Below are 26644 nucleotides of genomic sequence, written 5' to 3'. Positions count from 1 at the left end.
GTGGATGGAACGGACAGAGTGGATGGAACGGACGGAGTGGATAGAGTGGCTGGAGTGGATGCAGTGAAAGGATGAAGTGAAGGAACGGATGAAGTGGATGGAACGGATGGAACAGATGAAGGGATGGACTTAATGGAGTGATCGGATGGAGTGGATAGAACAGATGGAATGGATAGAGTGGATGCAGTGAATGGAGTGGATGCAGTGAAAGGAACGGATGCAGTGGATGGAACGGATGAAGTGGATGGAACGGATAGAATGGGTGAAGGGATGGAACGGATGGAGTGAAGGGATGGAGTGGATAGAACGGAATAAATGGATAGAACAGGCGGAGTGGGTGGAACAGACGGAGTGTATGGAACCGATGGAATGGATAGATTGAATGGAGTGAATGGAACGGATGGAGTGGATGGCGTTAGGAATGATTTCATATTGTAGGTAATTTTCCTTCCATGTGGCAACCCCCAAACTTTTTGCTGTTGTTTTACACCCTGATCTAGACTTTGCCAGAGAAGCGCAGCCTTCTGCCCCACTCCTCTGGGCTTTCGCTCCATTCTTACAGGGAAACTGACATGCCCTTAAGACAGTCAGTACCGGGAAACGTTGTTTTCCGTAGTTCTTTTCTCACGTTGCAGCTTTCGCGCAACATGGCACAAGAGTGCACCGTAACTTACATTACCGCGCTCTTGGGTCTCTAGTCATTCTACAGGCCCTAGAAACTCTCTTTGGATTGTTAATGAATGGTGCTAATGGCAGCGATCGTTTCTTTGCGTTTTGAACTCCTTTTGGCTGCTTAAGCGCGTTGCTCGCGCTTAGCCCAAAATGGTGGCCTGGCTTCCAAAATGGCGGGACCACGAGGTTCTTTGTCCTGCCCACTGACCGTCTTGCCCCCTTCACCTTCCCCAGGTCGAGCTGACCCGGGGCCATCCTTATTTGGGCATGTTCTTTCCCGCGAAACACAGATGCTTTCGCAGGCTTCTGCATGCCTTGTGTGTGCCTCCAGGATGTGGGCTGGGATGTCTGGTCCCAATACACATCCTGGGTGCCAGAGAGTCTAGTGTGTCTTGAATGCCTGGGACCACCGTGGTCCGTGATAGGTCCATGTATGGTGTGAGTGTTTTGTGAACAGATCTCCCATTGGGTCCTCTCCGTTTTGGCACAAAGGGAACTCTGGATAAGAGGAGGCTGGAAACACCACTACCATGTCGATCTCCTCACGAACGACGGATAAAGGAGACAAGTATCCTGCAACTAAGAGGCTGAACCGAGGAATCGCTGGTGACCTGCTGAAGGACTGCTCCTCTGCACTGCTGTCGCTCTGTGAGACCATTCTGCCTCTGATCGAACGAGAAGGCCTGTACTGGTCCTTCGACCCTTTGGAATAGTGGGAACAACTATCCTCGGCATCTTCATCATCTCCTGCACGTAAGCCTTCGGAAGCGTCCCTGGGCCATCCAGTGGACTGACCAGCCTACCCAGGAGCCTTGCTCTGTCACCGTTGTCAGGTTGCTGCTGTATTCCGAGTCCTTGGCACTCTCACACGATTCGTACACTTGGCATTCCCAGGTCTGAAGTGAGAAGTGTGCATTGGGCTGAAATACACATGGCCGCTGCGTTGCCCTGCTGTGGTAACAATCTGTGCTGGTTCACTGCGTTTGGAACATCCTCAACTCTAACTTCTTCTGCCGCGGAATCTACACGACGCCGAGACGTCCCCTGCTCGTATGGGAACCTGCCAGCACTGAAACTGACGCGGAGAAGCCCGGGTCTGCCTGCATCGGGGACCAGTGAGTAGCAACGCTAGGAACCGGTCGCCCCCTCCTGCTGTAGCCCGTAGCTTTTCCCTGCTGTGTTAAACAGCACGCCTTTTTCGCACTCGTGCTCTGCTTCTACCCACAAGTGGAGGCCACGCTTGAGTAGCGGAGATCTGTTCGTCCACATTTGTTGACCTCTCTGAACTGCCTGATTTCCTTGAAGAGGCTCCCCTTGGCCCGTTGGCAGCAGCGTGTGCAGGTACTTTTGAGCACAAGGCTCCACTCTTCGTAGGGCTCGGACTTCCTTCTAGTTAGGTGTCCTCTGAAGGCGAACTGGGTCTAACGATTACTTGCACTGCCTGTTTTCCTCCCCATCTAGGTGGTCTGCATATTTTGTGCTTCTAACTCTTTAGACCCTTCGGTTTTGTGTATATATATTGTATTTGATTGTGATGTGTTGGTTTACTTGAGTTTTACCGTGATTCTTTACTATGGTCAATGTTACAGAGGCCTTGTAATAAATGTGTCTATATTTTTAATATAACACCTGCTTGGAGTGATTTGTAAGTGTCCTTGCTTTGTGTGCTCATTGCGGGCTTTCAGTCACCCTCACCCCTCTTGAGACCTAGTCTTGACCGCCGCCATCGCTACCCTGATTGGTCTGGCTTGTCCAGAGGTTACCCTGTTCCAAGAAACTAGGCTGGCCTTCTGAACCTCTGCCCCTCCAGGACAGAGTTCAGAAATCCATCTTAACAGATGGCACGGACAAAGTGGACGGAACGGACGAAGTGTACTGAACGGATGGAAAGGATGAAGTGGATCGAACGGATTAGACTCGATGGAGTGGATGGAAAAGATGGAGTGGACGAAGAATGGAGTGGATAGATTGGAACGAGTGGATGAAAAAGACGGAAAAAGAATGGAAAGGAAGGAACGGATAGATTGGATGGAATGGATGGAATTTATAGAATGGATGAAATGCATGGAATGGATAGAGTGGATGGAACGGATGAATAGATACAATGGATGGAGTGCATGGAAAGGATGGAGTGATTAGAAAGGATGGAGTGGAATGAACGGTTAGAGTGGGTGGAAAAATTAGAATTGATGGAACGGATAGAGTGAATGGAACAGATGAAGAGAATGGAAAGGATGAAGAGAAAGGAACAGAAGAAGCAGATGGAACGGAAGAAACAGATGGAACGGAAGAAACAGATGGAACGGAAGAAACAGATGGAACGGATGAAGTGGATGGAACGGATGAAGTGGACGGAACGGATGAAGTAGACGGAACGGACAGAACTGACGGAAAGGGTGGATGAGTGGATGGAACGAATGGAGTGGATGGAACACATGGAACTGATGGAGTGGACAGAACGGATGGCGAGGACATAACGGACGGAGTGGATAGAACGAACAGAGTAGATAGAACGGACGGAGTGGATAGAGTGGATGGAGTGGATGTAATGAATGCAGTGGATGGAACGGATGAAGCGGATGGACGGATGAAGGGATAGAACAGATGGAAAGGATGGAATTGATGGAGTGAATGGATGGAGTAGATAGAACGGGCGGTGTGGATAGAATGGACCGAGTGGATGGAGTGGATGGAACGGACCGAGTGGATGGAACGGACTGAGTGGATAGAACAGACGGAGTGGATAGAATGGATGAAACGGTTAGAACGGACGGAGTAGATGGAACGGACGGAGTAAATGGAACGGACGGAGTAGATGGAACGGACAGAGTGGATGGAACGGACAGAGTGGATGGAACGGACAGAGTGGATGGAACGGATGAAGTGGATGGCCCGGACAAAGCGGACGAAGTGGACGGAGCGGACGAAGGGGACGGAACCGACGAAGGGGACGGAACGGACGAAGGGGACGGAACGGACGAAGGGGACGGAACGGACGAAGGGGGTGGAACGGACGAAGGGGATGGAACGGACGAAGGGGATGGAACGGACGAAGGGGATGGAACAGATTAAGGGGATGGAACGGATGAGGTGGATGGAACGGATGAGGTGGATGGAACGGATGAGGTGGATGGAACGGATGAATAGAATGGATTAGACTCGATGGAGTGGATGGAAAAGATAGAGCGGACGAATGATGGAGTGGATAGAGTGGATGGAAAAAGAAATGAAAGGATGGAACGGATAGAACAAATGGAAAGAATGGAATGGATGAAGTGGTTGGAATGGATGAATAGATAGAACAGATGGAGTGGATGGAAAGGCTGGAGTGGATGGAAAGGATGGAGTGGATGGAAAGGATGGTGTGGATGGAAAAGATGGATTGGATGGAAAGGAAGGAGCAGATGGAACAGATGGAGTAGATGGAAAGGGTGGAGTGGATGGAAAGGCTGGAAAGGATGGAACAGATGGAAAAGTGGATGAGAGGAAGGAAAGGATAGAGTGAATGGAGTGGATGAAAAGGACAGAGTGGATGGAGTGGATATAACTCTGTATATCTCTACATTCTCCTGTTTGTGCTATGTATATGCTAGGTACCTGTATCCCCATGTTATCTGTATCACGTTTACCCTATCCATCCATCCATCCATCCATCCATCCATCCATCCATCCATCCATCCATCCATCCAGTCGCTTTACATACTTATGCCGCTATGTACGCCCCCTGTCCTGCTCTCATGCTTGGTCGCAGGTGCATTACTGATAACCACCATATCACACTACAACACTTACGCTCCCCTATACACTATCATTCAACTAGAACACAGCTATGCTATGACACATTTGGCCTAGCTGTTCTCATACTAACATGACCCCACGAACGCCTCATCATCCTAATAAAACACAACTAGCTGAGCACATACCGGCTATCTTAGGCGTCTCCTCAGGCCTAACACAGCCATGACTATACACCATCATTCAACTAGAACACAGCTATGCTATGACACATTCGGCCTAGCTGTTATCATGCTAACATGACCCCACGAACACCTCATCATCCTAATAAAAAACAGCTAGCTGAGCACATACCGGCTAGTTTAGGCGTCTCCTCAGGCCTAACGCAGCCATAACTCAGTCTGGGTGTCCACCATCCAGACTGAACACATTCTAACTGATTTCCTCAGCACCACACCTACCGCTAACAAGCAGCTAGCATGCAACAACCACACCAGCTGCACGCATATCCGGTGCTCCCACGCACCACATGACACTCTCTATCTCTACTGACTTGAACTGCGTTTCCCGAGGGCGTTCAACCTACCAGCGCTTTGAGGTCATACCAATGATACATAAGGCACTATATAAATGCCAAATAGCATAACATAAAACGTAGGCTCCACACCTCCACGAGACAGACAGGGGTCATTCACCACGCAATGTGCCAACAGAGCTTTGCATGCTTGCTGTGATCTTCTGAGTGAGCGAGTACTTTTGCAGCCCAGGAGCGTGCATGGCCATCAAATGACCCTCAATGACTTGCACTGCGACAGCAGGTCAGCCTGTGCGTTTGGCTCCCTGCAATCCACAGGTACATTTGCACACTTGGTTCATCTTGGTTTGGACTACTTGTCTAGCCATGGCCATTGAGACAACCATCTACGTACCACCTGTGTTCGGACACTGTAGAATGTAGGGTATGCCCCCTCAGGGAGTGCCACCTTGCATGGGTGTCTCTCCCCTCCAAGCAGTGCTGCGGCAGAGTAGTACAGCAGTTCCCACTTGGTCATGTGAGAGTACAGGGATGGTGGCATTGACTCAGGGCCTGGACTACACACAGTGGGTTTTTGCCCACATGGTCCATGCCCTTGCACAAATTAGCTGAGCTTATTTGTCAACTACGGTCCTGGGAAATGACTGTTCCACGGGGAGGCAGGCCACCCATCACCAAACCGGTGGTGTGGGCATTTGCATCAGCCACCCCCTTCTCGCAAGTTTAGTAGGCTCTTGCTCCCACCCATCCAGCTGGTTCCATGTGATAATTCTGCCGCAGAAATATGGCGATACAAAAATATCGCCATATTTTTGCGGTGAAATTCACAATACACCCTGCGGGGGACACAAAGGAGGAAGGTGCTTGCTGCGCCTGGTGCATGTGCAGGAGGGCAGAAAGGGGTTGCTCCTCCTACCACGACGGTAGGGGGGGGAAAGAGTGTTATAATGGAACCTTGGACTGCTTAAACACGTCCAAGGTTTCCTCATTCGCTTTCAGTTACTACTTTGGGGTGACAGCGGCTGGGCGCTGGGGTTCATCATTCAATAAACATATTGCAGACCCCTTACCTGTTGAACGGCCCTTTTTCAGATTGCTGTGTCACTCACTCCCACATTATGGACACCCATCCGCACACATGAGTCCCATGATTGATGGATGAGTCTAGCAGCACACATTTTCTGTATCCCAGAATCGCACGCTCTCTGACAGGCTTCACATCACCCATACACACCAACCTGCCTACTTTTGCACAGGCTGAAATGCACACAGCAATTTTTTCTGATTAGGCCCAACCTCTGATTCCTTGTACTTCTGTCCTCCAAGGGCATTCCATTTCAGTGCTTTGGGGCCATTACAATGGCACAGTGCACTACACATGTGCCACATTGCATTATATTACATGTCACGTGTACATGGGGTGGTCAGAGTGTAGGTGGTGCAACAGTGTTCTGTCCAGTTGCTGTGCAGCTGGTGGTGGTCTACCAGGGTGTAATGGAAGATGCTCCAGTCCTGGATTCAACAGCAGTGCTCCCAGTTGATTGTTTTGGAGGAGGATATGTGGCAGCTGTACTTCATGGCAGAGGCAGGACAGAGGAGTTGATGTAAATTGAAGCTCCACATTGGACTGGTAGGGGGGCAGACTAGCAGGGGGCTGCCAGGGGTGATGGGCGGAGGTGAGTGGGGGTGGTGGATGGTGTCAGGACTTGAGGGGGCTGCCTGGTGGTTGCGGCAGGGGTCACAGGGAGGTGTACTAGCAGGGGGCTGCCAGGGGGTTGTGGTAGAGGTCAGGGGGTGAGGGGATGGGGGTGTATTAGCAGGGGGCTGCCTGGGGGTTGTAGCAAAGGTCAAGGGGTGAGGGGAGGTGGGTGTACTAGCAGCAGGTTGGTTGGGGCAGAGGTCAGGGGGTGTCAAGAGTGGTGTCAGGAATTGAGGGGGCTGCTATGACTTACGGGTCTAGGTCAGCAGTTTAGGTGCTTGAAACTAGGGGTGCTGCTTTCTATTATGGGGGATGGTCCGCAGATTCACTGGGGTGCTGGCATGCCTTGTGGGGGATGGTTCACAGTTTAGCCATGGTGCCGCTTGAACTTATGGGTGACAGTCTGCAGTTTATATGCCGTCTGAAGTTAGGGGTGCCTCTTGGAGCTACGGGTGACGGTACACAGTTTAGGTGCTGCTTGGAGTTAGGGGTGACACTCTGGTGGGTTTATGTGCCGCTTGGAGTTAGGGGTTGTGATGCTGGAAATGCATTGGAGGGACAGGGCCTCCCTGTCCTTGTCCTGTAGTCCTTTTTCATTTGTGTTCTGTATTGTTTTCTGCCCAGGAGTCCATGTGGGACTCCTGGCAGTGCAGCTCTTCCTGTTTTTGGTTTGGTGTACAGACCCATGGGACACCCTTATGGCACCCATGGGTGGGGGGTACACCCTGTGCCCCTAGTGTATGTTTTTGGGCACCTGTGGGTGGCCCACAGAGCAGGGTATGGGCTGCTGGCAGCTCCATGCTGAATTTGACAGGTGCTCTGAGTATCCTCCATTTTGGGATACCCAGGCCCTGCCATTGGAATCAGTTGATTCCTGATGGAAAACAAGATGGCCCCTGTGGCCTCTTGCTTTCTATTGCCTGTTACCTTGTTTTCCCAAGTCCTGGGAAGCCCTGGCTCTGTCCCTTCCCCCTGACTGGCTGTTGGGTGCAAGTTCCATATATGGTGTTGTTGTGAAGTCCAGTCCAGACTGGCTGGAGCCTTCCCAGTGACTGTATGTTGTGGGTACACCCTGTGGGTGGGACCTGGGTGAATGGAGTGTGTGACCAATATGCACTTCTTTTTGTGGCTGTCTGGTTTCTGGTATATGAGACAAAGACTGAGACAGCCCTGCCCGAAACTGGCCTGAATGCAGTGTGTAGTGTTGAATGGCTGGGTACTTGTCCCAATCCACATTACTTGTTGAGAGTGTCTGAGAGGGAGGAGGATGGCCTGAATGCACTGTGTGCCTGATTGGCTGACTGACTGCATGAATGCCCTTCTGTATGATTGGCTGCTGAGTGTGACCCAGCAGTGTGGATGAGAGACAGGATAGTATATCTGGGGACCTCTCACCACTGGAAATTGTTCAGAAGCTGTGTCTACACTTGAAGAGTAACTGGAACTGCTGATCCTCGGCGCCCAGCTGGAAGAAGAAGACTTGCTGTTGCATTTGCTTCGACCTGATCTGAAAGCTGCCGAATTCGTCGAAGACTGATCCGAGAGAGGACCTGGTAAAGCGCCCTCTTCCCGTGCTCCTAGGGACCATCGAGCACTGCTGACCTTCGCCGAAGCTCCCTAGAAGTCAGACCCTCGAAAGGCTGCCGACCGGAGACGGGATCGCTGAGGAGATCGAAGTGAAGCACCCGTATTTCGCCGCCGTCGAAGTCCATTGCCATCGACCAGGGTTTGCAGGTCTGTGTAACCGCTGGAGGCCCACCGAAGTTGTGTTTCCCTAGAAGAGGGGACAGCTTGACGTTGTGCCGCTGATGACCGGAGCTGCCCGCTCCTTTGCCTAAGAACATTTGAATCAAAGGATTCCCTTGTCCGCACCGACGACCGCTTTATCCTGCCAGAGAGAGTCAAGGCCGCCGACGCGCCGAGGAGAATCCGCCGGTGGGTTTCCCGCCACCTGAAGGCCACAAAGACTTTCACGACTCAACGCCCTTGCTGGGCCACAGTTCTTCTAAAACTCTTTGCGGTCCAGAACTATCAAACGCCGAGGTGCCCCACACACCTCATCCTCGCAGGACGTCGCCGACGAGCACCACCTGGATCGACGCCATGGTCTCGGCACCCTCGAACTTCTCATCGACACCGTTGACGCCAAGTTCACTTTCTCTGACGCCTCTCGACTATCCGTGACTCCTGCTTGAAAGGCGGTCACTCAAGAAGGATCCATCGACGCTTCTTCGAAGAACTCTGCTCCACCAGGTACATTGGGGGGTCGGGGAGGGGGCCAAAAACATTATAGGAGGAAATAAGACTATTGAGCAATATATGGACTGGGCTTGTGCTATATATCTTTATTTTACTGGTTGCCCAGGTGGGGGGGGGGGTCTCCACACAGAACTGTGTTTAGGTAACTGGCTCAGAATTCTGCCTATTGCTTCAACCATCTTGCTTTCCCTCCTTTCTCTATTGCTGGTTTCCTTTTTATGGATCTGTGTGACATTTTAACAGTATAGTTGATGCACTTTAAAGAGGTCTGATAATATTAGTGGTACCACTTTAGAATTGTATATATTTGCCATTGTTGACTTCAGAGTACAAAGTGAGTTATTAATAGTGTACATACCTTTGAATATTAATTATATAAAGACTGTGTTTTCAGTAATACAGGTGTGGACATTCCTTTGTGGGGGCTTGAGGACTACACTGTACTTAAGAACCAGCCTGCATCACCTCCTGAGAAGCTATGCCTTGATTGCTCGTCCATTGCTACCTTATAGAGAATCTTGGCTGGGGTCCTCTGTGCCTCTCCTCTACCATATAGAGAGCAGAAGTACAGACCCCCCCCTACAGTCTTTACAGGGGCGCCTCATAGAGCTAGGGGTGACGGACTGCAGTTTAGGTGCTGCTTGCAGTTAGGGGTGCCACTTGGAGTTTGGGGTGACAGTCCGCAGTTTATATGTTGCTTGGAGTTAGTGGTGACGGTACGTAGCTTATGTGCCGCATGGAGTTAGGGGTACCGCTTGGAGTTTGGGGTAACGGTTGGCTGATTTGCCGGTGCTGCCTTGATTTATGCCGTGATGGCCCACAGTTTCGCCGGGGTGCTACCTTGAGTTACGTGGACAGTATACTGTTTTGCCGGCATGCTGGGCCAAAGGTAGATGTAAAGGTTGTTAGTTGGCACTGTTTTTTGTTTATGGGGGGAGTGTTGTGGGTGTTCCAGGCGCAACTCTTTTTTCTTTGCGCATCAGGTTACTTTGCACTTTTGAATCCAGAATACGCAGAACATGCCAAAATGTTCAAAGGCGCAAAGTTGTTTATGGCGCTAAGAAGTTTGCGACCACAGCATTTTCTATGAATTAGGCCCTACGTGTCGACTATACTGTTGTGCACTGCACTGCAAATGTGTTTCCTTTATTGTCCGAAATGCATATACTAGTGTCCTGATAGCATTGTCGAACACTGACAAGCAACAAGAACAAGCATTGGCAATGCCAACAGTTTTGGCGTTTGTAGTTTATTGCATTTTACATTTAGCATGGAAAGAATGAGGAGGAAATTACAGCATGGGAGGGGATAAACAGCAGGTTGGGAGGTGAGGAATAAATGGTAACACAAGGGAGAATAAAACAATCTATTAGATGAAATGTACACCAGCAATAGTACACAGGCTTATTGTACAACATTTGAAGGAAGGAGTGATATTGCAAATGGGGGGGGGGTGACAGGGCAAAGGGGTGGCGGAGCAACAGTGCAAGGGGAAGGATTGACAGCACAAATGGGTAAGGAGCAATAGCGCAAGAGGGTGAATGAGCAACAGAGCAAGGGGGGCAACAGAGCAAGGGGGAAGGAGCAACAGTGCAAGTAGGGAAGGAGGGGTGTTGCATGGGGGAAGGAGCAATGGAGCAAGGTGTGAGGGAGTATCAGAGCAAGGGGGAGCAAGGGGCAAAAGCATAAGGGGAATGAGCGAAGGTGCAAGGGGAAGGTGTGACAGCGTAATGGGGAGGAGTGACAGCACAAGGGAGGAAGAGCCACAGTGCAAGGGGGGAAGGAGAGCAGCACAAGGGGGAAGGAATGACAGCGCGTGGGTGAGGTGTGACAGTGCAAGGGGGATGGAGCAACAGTGCAATGGTGGGAAGGAGGAACAGCACAAGTGGGAAGAAGCGACAGAGCAAGGGGGAGGGAGTGACAGAGCAAGGGGGACGGATTGACAGTACAAGGTGGAAGGAGCAACAGTGAAAGGGGGAAGAAGTGACAGCATAAGTGGGGAGTACATCTGTTGGTTGTGTGTATAATTGCAGCCTTTGGACATAGTTGTACTATATTGTAGTTTTGGGCTCATTTTGGGCACAGCGTAACATAAGCAAAACATTTAAAATCCTTACATAAAGGCTTTTACTCATTGGCACGCATGGAGGGCAGCATTTAATTGTAATTGTAAACACTGCCCGCCATGCTTGCATGACAGGGAGCATTTACAATTCCAATTAAACGCTCCCTGCCATGCTCACATATAGCTCAACGGGCCAGGAAAGGTGCCCAATTATAGCCCAACTCCCTCAGTCTCTGAAAATAAAGATCACTCTGCTGCCACAGCTTTGAAAGTGATAGACATGTGGCAAATTACAGTACTTGTGATTGGGAGACAATTGGTTATATAAGCCACTATTAGGTTGCATCAGCGTAATAGAACCAGAAATAACATTTAGTGCATTGGCAGATTATGCCACAGTATTTTCCAGTTGTCATGCCTACCACAAAGTCTGCTTTCTGGCACCACTGTCTTCTCTATAGCAGTGGTGTTGGCGATATTTTGGTGGCTGCACCACTACAATGCGCCAATAGCAATAATGCTACATTGTGCATGTGGCATTTAATGGTGTGCAGACAGCATCCAAGCAACATAAATGTTGTAACCTGGAAGCAGCTAGAAACATCTCTACAGCCTGAAAAGGCAACACAACGGTACTGTTGATTGTGCTAAAATTATTTCTGTAGGAATAACAGCACCAGAGGGAAAGGAGCGATAGCACCAGGGGGGAAGAAGCAACAGCATAAGGTGGGGAAGGAGTGACAGAGCAAGGGGGAAGGGAGCGACAGAGCAAGAGGGAAGGGAGCAACAGAGTAAGGGGGAAGGGAGCAACAAAAAGGAGGGAAGGGAGCAACAGAGTAAGGGGGAAGGGAGCAACAGAAAGGAGGGAAAGGTGACAGTGCTAGGGGAAGGCGGGAAGGAGTGGCAGAGCAATGGGAAAGGGAGCGACAGCAATGGGGAAGGAGCGACAACACAAGGGGGAAGGAGCAACAGCGCAAGGGAGGAAGGAACAACAGTGCACAGGGGAAGGAGTAAAAGTGCAATGGGGAAGGACCGACAGCTTCAAAGGGATGGAGCAACAGCACAAGAGGAGGAGGGACTGCAAATGAGGTGGGAGATACAGAGTGAGTGAGGAAGGAGGCGCAGCACAAGGGGAGGACCACCAGCGCAAGGGGGAGGGACAGCACAAGGGGGAGGAAGGACAGCACAAAGGAGAGGTTGTACAGAGTAAGTGGGGACTACATCTGTTGGTCGTATGTATAATTGTAGCCTTTGGTCGGTGTAGCATAATTAAAATACGTGAAAGCCTTGAGTAAAGGCTTTTACGCATTTTACTTACACCATTCCCAATGTTCAATCATTTGTCTGGCGGAGAGTAGGGGGCAGAATACAACTTGCATTTCCTCTACCTTCCTTCCTTCCTTCCTCTCCGCCAAACAAATGCTTCAACATTTGCGAAAGCGCAAGGGCGTGACAGAACAACGTGGGTAAGGAGTGACAGAGCACGGTGGGAAAGAGGCAGCAACAGAGCTGGAGGAGTGACAAAGCAAGGGGGGGGGGGCGACAGCGCAAGGGGGAAGGAGCAACAGCATAATGGGGTGCAGGAGGGACGGGCAAGGGAGGAACGAGAGACAGCGCAAGAGAGAATTAGTGACAGAGCAAGGGGGAAGGAGTGACAGTGAAAGGTGCAAGCCTTTTGCCTACTTTATGCCCCATTTTTAATCAGTTGTATGGCGAAAAGGAGGGCTGGTACGTAACTTGCATTTTCAACACCTTCCTTCCTCTCTGCCGTACAAATGCTGCAGCATTTGTGCTGGAATGCATTTTCATGCTAATGCAAATGCTGAAGATCCCTATGGGGAGAGCTGGCTTTAAGCACTACCATAAAGCAGCCAGACCCCATAGGGATTCATTGTTAATGCTGCCTGCCATGATCCCATGGGCAGGCAGTGTTTACAATAAAATTAAACTCTCCCATCATACTCGCATGGCAGGCATCTTTTAAATGTAATTGTAAATGCTGCCTGCCATATTTGCAAGACAGGGAGCGTTTACAATTAAACACTGCCAGTCAATCTTGCATGGCAGGCAGCGTTTAATTGTAACTGTAAATGCTGTCTGCCATGACATATGCGTGTCCACTGCTGTTTGACATGCACATGTTCTCTCTGCCGTGAAAATTACTAAACGTAGAGATCCGCCTACATGTATGTCTACACGTAATGACACCCACTGCCAATTTACCGGGAACTTGAAAATGAGCCTGAATGCGATTCCTTACAAGGACACCAGCATGTTGCCAGTGGTACTGCACTTCTCTAATGAACTATATATAACATGCAGACCCTCACAACTTATTTTATAGTAGAGTTGTAGTACCACTGACAACCTACAGATGTCCTCATTGGAAATTACATTAAGATTGGAGCGACACAGTACCAGTGACAACGTACGGATGTTCTCAAAAGGCATCGCATTGAGATTGGAGACCTGCAGTACCACTGACAACATACAGAGGTCCTCACATCAAATCTCAACGTGATGGCCCCCAAGCAATGACAGCGAGACGGTGGAAGTACATCACTTGGCCTTTATTTGTGACAGGACACGCGATCTCTGTTCTCACCCCTTCTCTTACTTTCGGACTCCGCACTACGAAATAGGAACACACAGTCAACCCATTGGAAGACATTCGCATAATAAATAGATCTTACTTTATACTTCGAAAATTCAGTCTCCGTAGAGACTGTCAAAAATTACCAAAACGACTATATTTCAAGTCATCATGGCGGGGTATTGGGTAAAGTTTTCAATAAGCAATAATCGCGCCTCGGTTAAACCTCATTGGCTACGATACTGCCACTGCGCAAAGCTACAAAACAATCAGCGACTCGAGTACAGGATCAGAATGGACTCTTATCTAAGTGATGGTTATACTCAAGAGTTCCAGTTACATCAGCTTCATTTCTTGCAGTCACAGATATGCCTATAAAACACTGTTCGGCTTTTTTATTCATGTTTCTCGCACAATAGTTGTAGAATATGGCGCAGAGAACTCTGGGAAGCAGCATGCTAAATTCGCAAACTGGCTAAATCAGACTTTTGCTCCGCCCAGCCTTTTTATATAACTTCACATTTCGGTATGGCAATTGAAGAAGGACTAGGCAACAGAAAGACCCGATTCTAATCCGAACTGTCCACATTGTATCATCCTGGACACATCACCCTTTTCTCCAGTGCATCAGCTCCCATCCATGACACCATTCATGACTGGTCCCCAGTGGAAAAAAAGTATTTTTCGGTAGCAGTGGGTGGACAATACATCTTCATATGGATGGAAAAGAGAAAATGATACATGGAACTGAAACTGCTCCGCCTAAGCTCCAAAAAAGAACTTGACGCATGGACATTCCCCTCCCCATTTCAGGAAATTTTGAGCAACGAGATTTTTAGCGAGTCAAAAAATGTAGTCCTTTTTCGCCACTGGCCTATTATTAGGCAAGAAAATCGTATTTTCATTTTTCATAATTCAACAAATCTTTGTAGCTAGCAATACAGATTTTCCACACATTCGTTACAGAAAGTCATGATTCTATTAAAGACTCGGAGGCGAAAGATTATGCTCTGACTTCTCTTTACTAACTCGAGCAGCAACCATATAAACAAGATAAACATGGAAAACAAATAAAACTACAAAGTCCAACGAAACCCAGTAATTTTTGTAGTTCGTTTTGCATAGGATAAGCAAAACCATGTGATCCATTCTTCCAATCAGTGTCACTTCTCCCTTATAACATCCCATAACTCTGAAGTCCTTCCTCTTTCTTTGGCTGCACCGACAAACTCGCGCCCCAACCGGTAGGCGACTTGCTCCAGCCAAACTTTTCAAGTTGTCGTTTTCTGTTCCGCTCCTGAAACAAACATAAATCGTTAGAAATCCCTTCATAGACAGGTGGGCAATCGCATAGCAATACCATTATAAATCAAGACAAAATTGCATATTTCCAACAAATTGCATTATTACAGCATGATAAAATTACATATATCGTAGCGATTGAAATTGGGTGGAATAATCTTTCGCCTCCGAGTCTTTAATAGAATCATGACTTTCTGTAACGAATGTATGGAAAATCTGTATTCTATGTCAAGACTCGGAGGCTCAGATTATGCTCGTTTAAAGCTTACCTACCACCAACGATGCTACTCGCTCCACTGGTCTAAAATAGAAACTCTTAAAGGTCTCCTCATTAGACCAGTCTGCCGCCTTTAGGACATCTTCCAGACGAGCCCCTGTCAAAAAGGCAGACGATGCCATTGCACCCCGTGTAGAGTGTGCCCCGAACTGTTGTACGTCAATACCTGCCTCGCCCATGCACCACTTGACCCATCTAGCTAAGGTGGCTGATGCTACTGCTCTAAAAGGTTTCCTAATTGCTATTAGTAGCTGGTTTACACCCGCGGGCCTCACTTCATTTGCTTTCCGCTCGTACACTTTCAAACACCTAACTGGGCACAGCTTAGGCTTGTCGGGGAAGGCCATGTATTCTACAGACTTAATATTCGTCTTAGTTCTCCTTGTTATGAAAAATATTACCCCTGAAGGGGAAAAAGACTTTCTGTTAGTTTCTAACGCTCTCACGTCCGAGACCCTTTTACAAGAAATAAGACACAGAAGGGTAGTCAACTTAGCCCATAGTGCTTTCCGAGACAAGAATTCATTGTCCGGCCAACTCTGAAACATTCTTAAAACTATACTCACATCCCACAAACGAGCGTACTTAGGAGCTGGGGGTCTCATACACCTAATGCCTTTCAGAAGCCTACATACCAAGGGATGCTCCCCTACCGGCTTGTTGTCTATGTACGCATGGCCTGCTGAAATCGCCGACCTATAATTATTAATGGTCCTGTAGGCCTTCGCCTGCGCTGCCTGCGCTGCCAAAAAATGCACTATGTGTATTACATCTGTATATACGGGATCAACCTGTCTCTCCAGACACCAATTACTCCATCTATGCCATGCCACCCTATATGCCTTGCCTGTCGATGGAGCCCAAGACTCCCTGATGAATTCCTGAGCTGTGCCTGAAAGTCCTGGCCTAGACCAGTTCTCCCTGAAATCGCCCAAGCCAGAAGACTTAGGCTCCCTGACCTGACTAATGGATGAATCTCTCCTGCCGGATTCAGCAGGATATCCTCCCTGGCCGGCAGCCGAATAGGGGCTTCGAACGACAGTTCCAGAAGGTCCGGAAACCAAGCTTGGCCTCTCCAGTCTGGTGTTATCAGAATCACTGTTGCTAACTGACGTCTGACCTGCGCAACTGTGCGTGCTATCAAGGAGAATGGGGGGAAACCCGTATTCCCTTGCTGGTCCCCAGACCTGGAGAAAAGCGTCCGTTGCTGTCGCTTCCGGATCCGGTCTCCAACTGTAAAATCTAGGAAGCTTCCTGTTCAACCTGGAAGCAAAGAGATCCGTCTGACAGGGACCTCTGCGGCGCAGTAATTCCTGGAAGACTGAGTCGTCCAGCTGCCAGTCGCTGGAGTCCTTCAGATATCTTGAGTTCCAATCTGCTATCAGATTGAGCTCCCTCGGTAAATGTTCTGCTCTCACGCTTATCCCCTTCTGGAGACAGGTCTGCCAAAACTCTATGGCCATCTCCGTCAGCTTCTGTGACCTTGTTCCACCCAGTCGATTGATATATCTGACTGCCGAAACGTTGTCCATTTTCAAAAGAATGGACGATTTAGCCGCTTTCTGTGTCCAGCACCGAATCGCGAAGGAGCCCGCTAGAAGCTCCAGGCAATTGATGTGGAGACCCAGTTCCTGTCTCAACCATCTCCCCCCTGTCGACTGATCTCCGCATCTGGCTCCCCATCCCCAGCGGCTGGCGTCGGACTCTATCACTAGGTCCGGGTATGAGCCAAATATCGCCCTGCCGTTCCAGGCTTCCATGTGGCAGAACCACCATTCTAGTTCCAGTCTCGCTTCTTGTGATAGTATCACTTTCTGTTCGTAAGAAAACCCTTTCCTGAGATGGCTGATCTTCAACCTCTGTAACGCCCTGTAATGCAGGGGGCCTGGAAATATCGCCTGTATCGATGATGACAGACGTCCTATAAGTCTTGTTATTTCCCTCAGAGAAACTACCTGTTTCGCCAACATGACCTTGATTTCCCTTTTGACTGAATTTACTTTGGCTAGGGGTAATCTGAGAGTGCCCTGCGTTGTCTCTAAGTTGAACCCCAGAAATTCCAGATCTTGAGCTGGCTCTAGCTGTGACTTCTCCCAATTTATCAGGAACCCCAGCTGTTGTAATAACCCCGTGGCTAACAGGACCTGTCGAACTAGAACTTCTCTGTCCTGGCACATTAGGCATATGTCGTCCAGGTAAATAATTAGCCTGATCCCCTGTTCTCTCAGGTGTGTCACTATAGGTTTCAAGAGTTTGATGAAACACCATGGCGCCGACGCTAGCCCGAAGGGGAGACATTTGAATTCCCACTTCTGTCCCTTCCAAAGGAACTGAAGAAGTTTTGTCTGCTCTGGCCAGATAGGAATCGTTAGATACGCATCCCTGAGGTCTATCCTTGCTAGCCAGTCTCCTTGTTGGAGAACATCCCTTAGAAGATGGATGCCTTCCATTTTGAAATGCCTGTACACTAGAAAGAAATTTAAACCCTTCAGGTTTATCACTGGTCTGACCTTGTGTCTTTTCTTGACTAAAAACAGATTGCTTATAAAACCCCCTGGTCCCTCTGAGGCTGGACCGATTGCATTCTTTGCCCTTAGCAATTCCACCTCCCTGTCTAGCAGGACCTCGTCTTCTCTGCTGAAATTTATCTTTCTTGGCCGTACTACCTGATATGGTTCCCACCAGAATTCTAACTGAATCCCTCTTACGGTCTGTCTTATCCAAGCGTCTGAAGACAACTCCTCCCATATTTCTACATACCGTTTCACTCTCCCCCCTACAGGAGGAATACTTGCATCTGACCTTGCTATCACTTTCACATCTCTCACCTGGGGGACTCTGGTGGTGTTGCCTTCCGTTGTTCCTCCAACCCCTGCCCCTGCCTCTTCCCCTAGAAGGGAAGAAGGGGTTGGATCTTCGGTCTTCTTGCCTCCAATTTCTGTCCTTGTAGGAGCCTCTGTACTGGCCACGGCTGGACGAGCGGCCCCTTCCTCCTCCAGCCTTGTTGAAAACTCTTCGACCGAAAATCTTCTTCAGGGAAGATTGGGCCCTGTCCATCGATACATAAGTACTGGCGAATTTCTCCATGTCCTTGATAAACAAGTCCCCGAAGAGCTTGCCCTTCGCGGCTGTGGCCTGCTCGGAGGTCGTCATCTCCCCTAGTCTGGAGTCCAGTTTCATTAGGATCGACCTTCTCCTTTCGGTCGCCAACGCTGTATTTGCGTTACCGAGCAGGCAGATAATTCTCTGAGCCCAGCCAGATATAATCCCTGGGTCCATGGGCTCCTTCTTGGCCTTCGCCTCCTCGGCCAGTTGCCAGATCTTGGTGACCGGCCCTAGCATGTCCAGCACCTTGTCCTGACAGGACCGCCAGGATCTGTCGATGCCCCTCTTCACGTCCCTGCCATACCGGCCCAGGAACGTCAGAATTCTCTCATCAATTTCCGGGGTCTCTGCTACCCCGTCCGGGACTCTCGGCCTTGGGCACTCGGCCTTCAATTTAGATCTGGCCTGCCTACTTAAAGGTGCTCTCAGACGCCGTCGAAGGTATTCCGCGATCTTCTCCGGAGGATCCCATTAATTGGACCTGGGGTGAATGAGCTCATCGGGATCGAACTCCTTCCTGAGAAGATCTTCCTGTTCCTTCCTGCCTTTCTTTTTAGGTTGGCTCTCCTCCTCTTCCGGGGAGGATTGGTCTTCTGAGGAGGTGTAAAATTCAGACCTAGAGCTGCTCTTGCAGTAGTCGTCGCCCGACTCGCTCGAGCTAGTGGCCCGTCTGTTGCGGGATCTCGCCTTCCTTTTCCCCGATCTGTGGGGTGAACCCGGGGGGGTCTGGGCGTTACTGCCCCTGCGGGATTTGTGTCTACTTCCCCCTCTCTTTTTGCGAGCTTTGCCCTGGGACAAAGCCGCCATGCTTCGCAATATGCCCCTCTCTTCCAGGGGCCTTTTGGCACTTTGCAGCATTTGAACTGCTTTGCCCATGCGGCGCCCACTGACATGAGGGCCGTCAGAGTCGTCGGTGTAGTCGCTCATGGTTTCACCGCCTCTGAATACTGTGACAGTGCCTTGCAGTTTGCTTGGGCTGCCCCCGTCAATCTCTGTATTGTGAAGCTAGGCGAGCCCTTCTAGAACCGCAGTCTTACCTGGGACTGAGCCCGTCAAGTGGAGGTCTAAGCCTCTCTCACCTCCTCCTCAGTGGCAGAATAAGGAATGGGATATTAGACTGACTTGCAGTCCTCTGTGCAGGGATCACTTGCCTGCGGTACCCACTTAAGCCACTAGGTGGCGTGCCCTGCTAATAAAGAAGCCGGTGAATCCCCACAATACACACGGCTGAATAGCGGAGTCCCGGGAGCTCCGTAACAATCAGGGAACTGGATTAGATGTGTAAATAAGTGAGGAGCCTTGCGCTCGATCTCCTTTCGCTGACGCGTAAGTTCGCAACGGCGCCGGAACTCCCGAGGTCCTGTCGCGCCGTTGCGAACTTCCGTGCCCACAGTGCCTCCTAACGAGGAAAGCGACGCCGGAACGAAGGTCCCGTCGCGTCCTTCCCGCGGATATGCTCCGCCAACGTTCCACTCGCGTATTAACACAAGCGCACGTATACTGAAAGCATATTTAGACAAGCGTTCGTAATTAACGTCAACACACATACACTTCAAAACATTCTACAGTAAGATGAAAGGGTACTTATCTCAGCTGCTCGAGCAGCAAAGAAAGAGGAAGGACTTCAGAGTTATGGGATGTTATAAGGGAGAAGTGACACTGATTGGAAGAATGGATCACATGGTTTTGCTTATCCTATGGAAAACGAACTACAAAAATTACTGGGTTTCGTTGGACTTTGTAGTTTTATTTGTTTTCCATGTTTATCTTGTTTATATGGTTGCTGCTCGAGTTAGTAAAGAGAAGTCAGAGCATAATCTGAGCCTCCGAGTCTTGACATAGAATTCCCGTTAATTAAAATAAACATTTTTATTATTGTGTCATGCTGTAGGCATAGCTGAGGTTTTAGATGTAGACGGTGCTGCTCAGGCCACTGGTCTAAACACACCAGACCGGTATGCTACCAGTGCAGGTAGCATAAGGATCCATGATGCATGTGTTAGAGAAAAGTTACACGTGGAAGAGTCTGATCTGTACTGGGAGGAGAGTTTATGAACATTTACTTTGTGATAACTGAATTAAATAAAAGTCCAACACATATTGCAAAAGGCCCTTCAAAGTCTGGTCTGGGCTCTTGAGGCTGCTGAAAGAAAATGTTACTTTTTAACCTTCCCTAAAGAAATGTCAAAGCAAAGGTCATACCTATAACAGGTCTTTTTTGTTTTAAAATAACAATCGATAAATGTGCTTAATCCACGATATATAAAGCACCATCTGTTAACCGCATGTGGTACTTAATCTTGGACATCCAATGCTCGTGCCGGCACAAAGGAGACCTCTAGTAACAGTTTGTGGTGCTGCAGTCTGTGATAGGCGGTATTAATGCTTGGCACCAGCAATGCGCCCCCTGTGATGCTCACCGCTACAAAATGTGCATTTACTCTTCTGCAAACAGACCAGCTAAACCACCAAATAATAGTTTCTGGACCGAATCCAATATTTTGGGTGTTTACAGCTGTTCTTCGCATTTTGCATTTATAGGCCCCAGGGTGCAAGGAAGAGAGTCCAAAGTTTTAAAGGAAGGTGTGATAAGAGGTGGTATCAGGTAACATTGTCCCCCATACATAATGTCATCCGGGAAAAGCCATTGGCGACATTAAATATGGTGACATTATGTATGGGGACAAGTTGCAGGGATGTCCCCTGCTCCCATTAAAAAAAAAAAAAAACAGGTTGCAGGGCTGTCCCCTGCATATTCAATGTAATAATGTCTCCGTAAAAAACTGACTTTTTGTCAGGGGACAATTTTGTGGGGACATTATTACATGGAACACAAAGAGGTGTGGTTGTGAAAGGGAATGAGAAGGAAGGAGAAAAGAGCAAGTTAGGAAAGGATTGAGAGCAGGGGGTGGGAGCGGTGCTCCTCTACTTAAAAAAAAAGTTTTACTGTTCTTATACTTTTATTTTAAAAATAAACTGTTCTGGAATGGTTTCGTTTTAAAATAAAAGTGTAGTAAGATGTTGTAGCTTGCACTTCAGTGCACTGCACTGAACGTTCCCTTAAACAGCAGGTGGGTTTGTTTGGGGGTTTGGATTGCGTGTGGGAGGGGCAATGGAGTTTGTGGGTAGCAGTGGCAGGCCAGCAGGGAACATAGTTCCACTACCTCTTCTCATGCACTTCAATCACTGATTGAGACAGAGTGCCATGGATGATGAGCAAGCGAAAATATGAGCAAGAAAGGTTGAGAGTGAGAGTATGAAATAAAGCGAGTGTGTGAGAGGAAGGATACAATGGGGTAGAGTGTGGGGTGGGGTGGGTGGGTTGTAGAGAGAGTTGGGTGGGTAGAGAGTGGGGGTATGATGGGTGGGGTAGAGAAAGTGGGATAGGGAAGGTAGAGAGTGGGTGAGGTTGGCTGGGTAGTGGGGGTAGAGAGTGGGGTAGGGTGGGTGCGGGAAGAGTGGTGGTTGGGTAGGTGGTTGGAGGTAGAGAGGGGGTAGTGTATGTGGGGGCAGTGTGGATAGGGTAGAGAGAGTGGTGGTAGGGTGGTTGGGGGTTGAAAGAGTGGGGATAGAATGGGTGATTGGGGTCGAGTGGGGATAGGGTGACTGCATGTAGAGGGAGTGGGGGTAGCGTGGGTGGATGGTTGGGGAAAGAGGGGGGTAAAATGGGGTAGAAAGTGGGGGTACAGTGGGTGGGTTTGGGTAGAGATAGTGGGGGTAGGGTGGGGATAGAGAGAGTGGGGGTAGCAAGAGTGGCCGTGGGGTGGGTGGGTGTAGGAAGGCAGCTTCAGGAGGAACCAAATTACAGATCTGCCATCACATGTACCCCAAAAATAGCCTAATTGTCTGCGGGGGGATAGCCAAATATGAAATGACTGCCTAGCTGGGAAATGGAAAGCCCAGCACCAAACTTGCTTCTTACAAAGCTGCTGCTTTGAGCAAATATTGTTAGGGATCTTCTCATTGGGTAGTACGGTGGAGGAGTTGAGGGAAAAAGAGATTTTAGTGCTTTGCCGTTTCATGCCATGACATTGACCGTGACTATCCCAATCAGATATTCTCTGTTCAGAACCTCCATTCCCTCTCTCCCTCTTGGTTTTTGCAATTGTGTTGCACAAGCGCCAATAAAATGTGCATAAACCAAAAAAACCTATGAAATTCTGAAGCCACCGAAGGAAAGCAATGTTTAATACCCAGTGCTTGAAGTGGGCTGAGAACTCGAGGGGGAGCTGTAACAAGATGGTATGGCCTAAATGACCGACATTGCTTGTAGTGTGCTGTACATGTCGGTGCAAGGTGTGGAACTCAAACATTTTTAAAAATGTTAATACACACCATCACCAATCTGCACACATTAACAATTAACTGACAAAATAGCATGTGCATTGTCCTATTTTGAAACATCTAAAAAAATAAATAAGTTAGTGCCCAAAGCTATCTTCTTACATGATAAGAAAAATAGATTAATAATGTTTTTCTGCCTCTTTTGTGTTGCTGCTGGCCTGTCACTCGCAGGCTAGCCCCAGTGAAGTTTAAAAAAAAAAAAAAAAAAAAAAAAAAGCCGTGGAACAATGTTCACTCTCTTTTCTGCCCCCACCCAGCAAATTCAAACCCCATACCCTGATGCTTCTTTTCCTACACCCCACAATGCTGACAACAGCTCGAGTAAGACTGAAGAAAACTGTGAAAGATGATGCCTTTAAATGACCACCATTGGTGATTTGATTTAGAATGTATTACGCGCATATCCTTCCGGAACCAAGCAGAGAACCTACATCGAGGCGCAGATATCAGTTTCGTGTGCACAGTTTAGGTATAATCACAGAGCTCCTGATTCATTGAAACAAATAGGTGTTCGGCTTTGAGCGGAAAGCAGCGATAGAAGAGGTGTTCCGTCGCTCACCAAGGAGTGAGTCCCATAGGTGGGGGCCCCTAATGGAGAAACAGTGGTCCCCACAGGTAGTCAAATGGGAGAAATTGACGACCAGCAGATTTTTACCAGATCAACGAAGACCTCGAGATGGCTGATAAGGCAGAATTTTTTTTACCCCACGTGCCGTTCCTTGGATGCACTTATAAAGAAGGCAACATGTTCTAAATTCTATTCTTCTCCTAACGGGTAGCCAGTGCAATCTCCTCCGGTATGTGGAGATGGGCACCCTTTTTGGTAGTTTATAAACCGGTCTGACAGCGGCATTCTGGGCTATTTGGAGACGATGTAATTGGGCCCCTGGGACACCCAGAAGAAGAGTGCGTAGTAATCAAGCCTCGAATTCACCATAGTCCCCACGACCACAGCACAATCTGCTTTGGGAATGAACAGGAGAACAGGTTTCAGAAGCCTGAGTTGGTTAAAGACAGCGTTAACTCTCTCAGCATTATAGTCCAATGATGCTTGCCATAGGCAGCCAAGATGTTTTATATTACTAGAAAAGGAAGTGTCTGCTTAAAAAATGGCAGGGCAGGAGGAAGTAGCATGGTAACCCTTAAGAATAATTTTTGGGTCAAGCACAATCACCTCAGTTTTATTGGGAATAAGTTGAAGGTTGTTTTCAATCATCCAATTTTCAATAACGTTAGCACAGGCTAAAACACGGTCTGTCGCTTCTAGAGTGGGTCGCTTCTGGAGTGGATTTTAATCTGACAGATTTGCGTGTCATCCGCGTAAGAGTGATATTTCGGGATTGACCCTGGAGAAAATGTCCATCAGAGGTCGAAGATAACCATTAAACAGTATAGGGGACAGTGACGTCATTCGCCCCACAGCATGAAGCTTTTTGTAACCTCCCCTTCCAATCACCCACCCCTCTGACCTCGAGCATGCACATAACTGTTGCCACACACACCCCTCCTATCGCCTGCAAACGCTGCTGCACCTACAGCAATTCACACGCAAATCCCTGCCCAGCTGGGCATTTTGGCTGTAGGGAACAGGCTTTATGTGTCAAGCAGTCTATTGAATGAAACAAAACCCATCCATCGCCTACACATTAGTACAGTGCAATGTGACACTGGATTGTTACCCGCAGGGCTCAGGTTCAAATCCCCAGAAGTGTCTTTCCTTGCCATCAGGGTGGTGGGAGCAAAGGGAATTTTGGCTCGGTTCACGTTTTCTGAGACTGCCGGGGCTCCACGCCGGCCCACTTAAAGCCCTGGCTGCAAGTGTGGAAGCAAATCCCACATAGCTAACAGTAAAGATTATCCAGCAAAGGACACCGTGTGTGCCGTTTGCTGGAAAAAGGACACTTTGCAATGGTGTGCAAACCCAAGGACAACAGGTGAGTAGCACTAGTGGGCTGCACTTCCGGCTTGGATGAGCTTGTAGTGGTCCTATATGCTTCGATTATCACCACAAAGGAAAACAGGAAGAACATCTATTGCGAGCTCAAAATGGATGGTGTGCAAATAACACTCATGGCTGATCCAGGTACCGATTACACCATTATTTGTTTAAATGTTTGCAAACAGTTGTTTCAATATGACATTCAAAAATCGTGCTAACTTGAATCTGTACAAGGACAGAGAAGCAGTTTTGTATGATACCACTTCTTTGAATTTGAGTGTAAGAAATTGCATATAGTTGGCAAACTGTATGTGGTGAGGACAGGAGTGTTTATACTCGTTAGGCAAGACCAAGGATCTCTTCACATTGAATCGCACCCATGCAAAGATAATCAAACATAGCAAAATGTATTTACAATTCATGTAAATAATTTAATTAAATAGTACATGCAACAGCACAAACTCGATACAAATAGATGGGATGGTCATTCGACATCACATGCATAGTTATCCAACCATACCATACCATGTGCACATGAACCACTCAAAGACATACTGCACACATGCACCAACTCACATAATCAGGAAGTTGTGTGAGGAATCACAACATACATTTTCGAACTAAAACAAATGACACAATAATATAAATACATGTGCCAACAGGAGAACAAATACATTGAATTGGAACTGTGTTCCGGCTACTGCCAAAGTACTGACCGGTTTCGACGTAATAAAATTAGCTATAAAGGTCTTCAGCAGGGAAACAGAAGAATTCCTGAAAGAACATATTGGACAGAAACAGTACGTTGCGAAACTCTGAAAAATTGTGGTCCAATGCTCTGGAATAATTGAAACCATAAGTACAACTCAATTGAGGACAAACAATTCAAAAAGGCCTAAAAAAAATTAACAGGAGACCAAAATTAATTGGGAACCCTGATCAGAAATGGAGTCATAAAACAAAAGGGCATTCATCAGTGGAGCACCTGCTGCCCCAAGATGAATGGGAAAAAGGCAGAGCGCTACCCAAAGTCAGAATTCAAACACCTCTGGGGAGTTAAAAAGGCTGACAAACAGTTACAGCCACCACAGTGCCACGCCCATAGGATACACACCCAACCAAAGGTGCCAAAAACAAATATAAACCGAGGGAACGAATGGAAGAATAGGGGATGCAGCAAAGAGGGCAGGCTAGTATACCCGTAGGGGCCACCCCGCATTCTCAGGAACTGAGCGATACATTCTCAAAGTGCAGTGGTGAGCGCGCAGCCCAACGGCAAATGCAAAAACAGCTGACAAAGTCCACTCAGGACTGCAGTCCAATTAAGTCCACCACAGAGTTGATGGGAAAACACGTCGCCCAAAGTAGCATGTGCTGCAGAATGGAAGCACTGCGCGGGAAAGCACAGCAAAGGTGTGCAGTAAGTAAAATGAAAATGCTGTGAAGCAACATATGCAAAATCTCAGGCAAACGCGAAATGAGGGGAGCGGAGCCTACCGCAATCACTGGCGTAACTGGGGCCCCCGCAGCGCCCTTGCTGCGGGGTCCCATGAACACATGTCCTGGGAGGGGGCCCCACTTGGAGTAAAAAATGAAAATTTAAAAAAATTGTTTTCAAATTGTTTTTTTAAATGTTTCTTTTTGAATTCACTCTGCATTTATAAAGAAATGATTTCTGTGGGGGTGGGGGGATTGTGCAATAAATCATAATGGTCGTCCATGTCCATGCTAAGCAGGCATGATATGTGGTAATAGTGGCTAGAGAGGCATTTTGGTGCAGCTAGTCTAGACATTCCTCAGTTTGGTATGACTTTTTTTTAACTGGAAATTACTGATAAAGCAGTCCTGCTATGTTAAGTGTAATTACCCGGCTAGACTGGCATTTGGGTTCTGCCAGCCTAGCCGTTTCTTACTGCAGCGCTGTATATTTTTCTGGGCATCTTTCATAAAATGATATGATATGATATATGTCATATAAAAGAAGCCTGTACACAAGTGTTTTTAGAGAAGGAAAACAGAGGGCGGACAAGACAAATGATCTTACTAAGCCTTGTGTCATTCAGATCGTGCAAGTGCGAGAACGAAAAGTGCAAGGGGAAAGGGAGGGGGGAAGTGCAAG

At 48.3% G+C, this 26644-nt stretch overlaps 1 non-coding gene across 1 annotated transcript; it reads right to left on the bottom strand.

The window, feature by feature from the left end:
* Nucleotides 1–13678: 13678 nt before the first annotated feature.
* Nucleotides 13679–13818, bottom strand: LOC138512815 (U4 spliceosomal RNA). The gene has a single exon (XR_011281530.1). It is a non-coding gene; the product is annotated as a U4 spliceosomal RNA (small nuclear RNA).
* Between the last annotated feature and the right edge of the window lie 12826 nt (nt 13819–26644).

Source organism: Ambystoma mexicanum, chromosome 6p (genome assembly GCF_040938575.1).
Source record: "Ambystoma mexicanum isolate Mex_15411 chromosome 6p, UKY_AmexF1_1, whole genome shotgun sequence".
NCBI classification, from domain to species: domain Eukaryota; kingdom Metazoa; phylum Chordata; class Amphibia; order Caudata; family Ambystomatidae; genus Ambystoma; species Ambystoma mexicanum.
The sequence above is the reverse complement of the archived record's forward strand: the minus strand, read 5'-3'. Positions and strand labels throughout refer to the sequence as shown.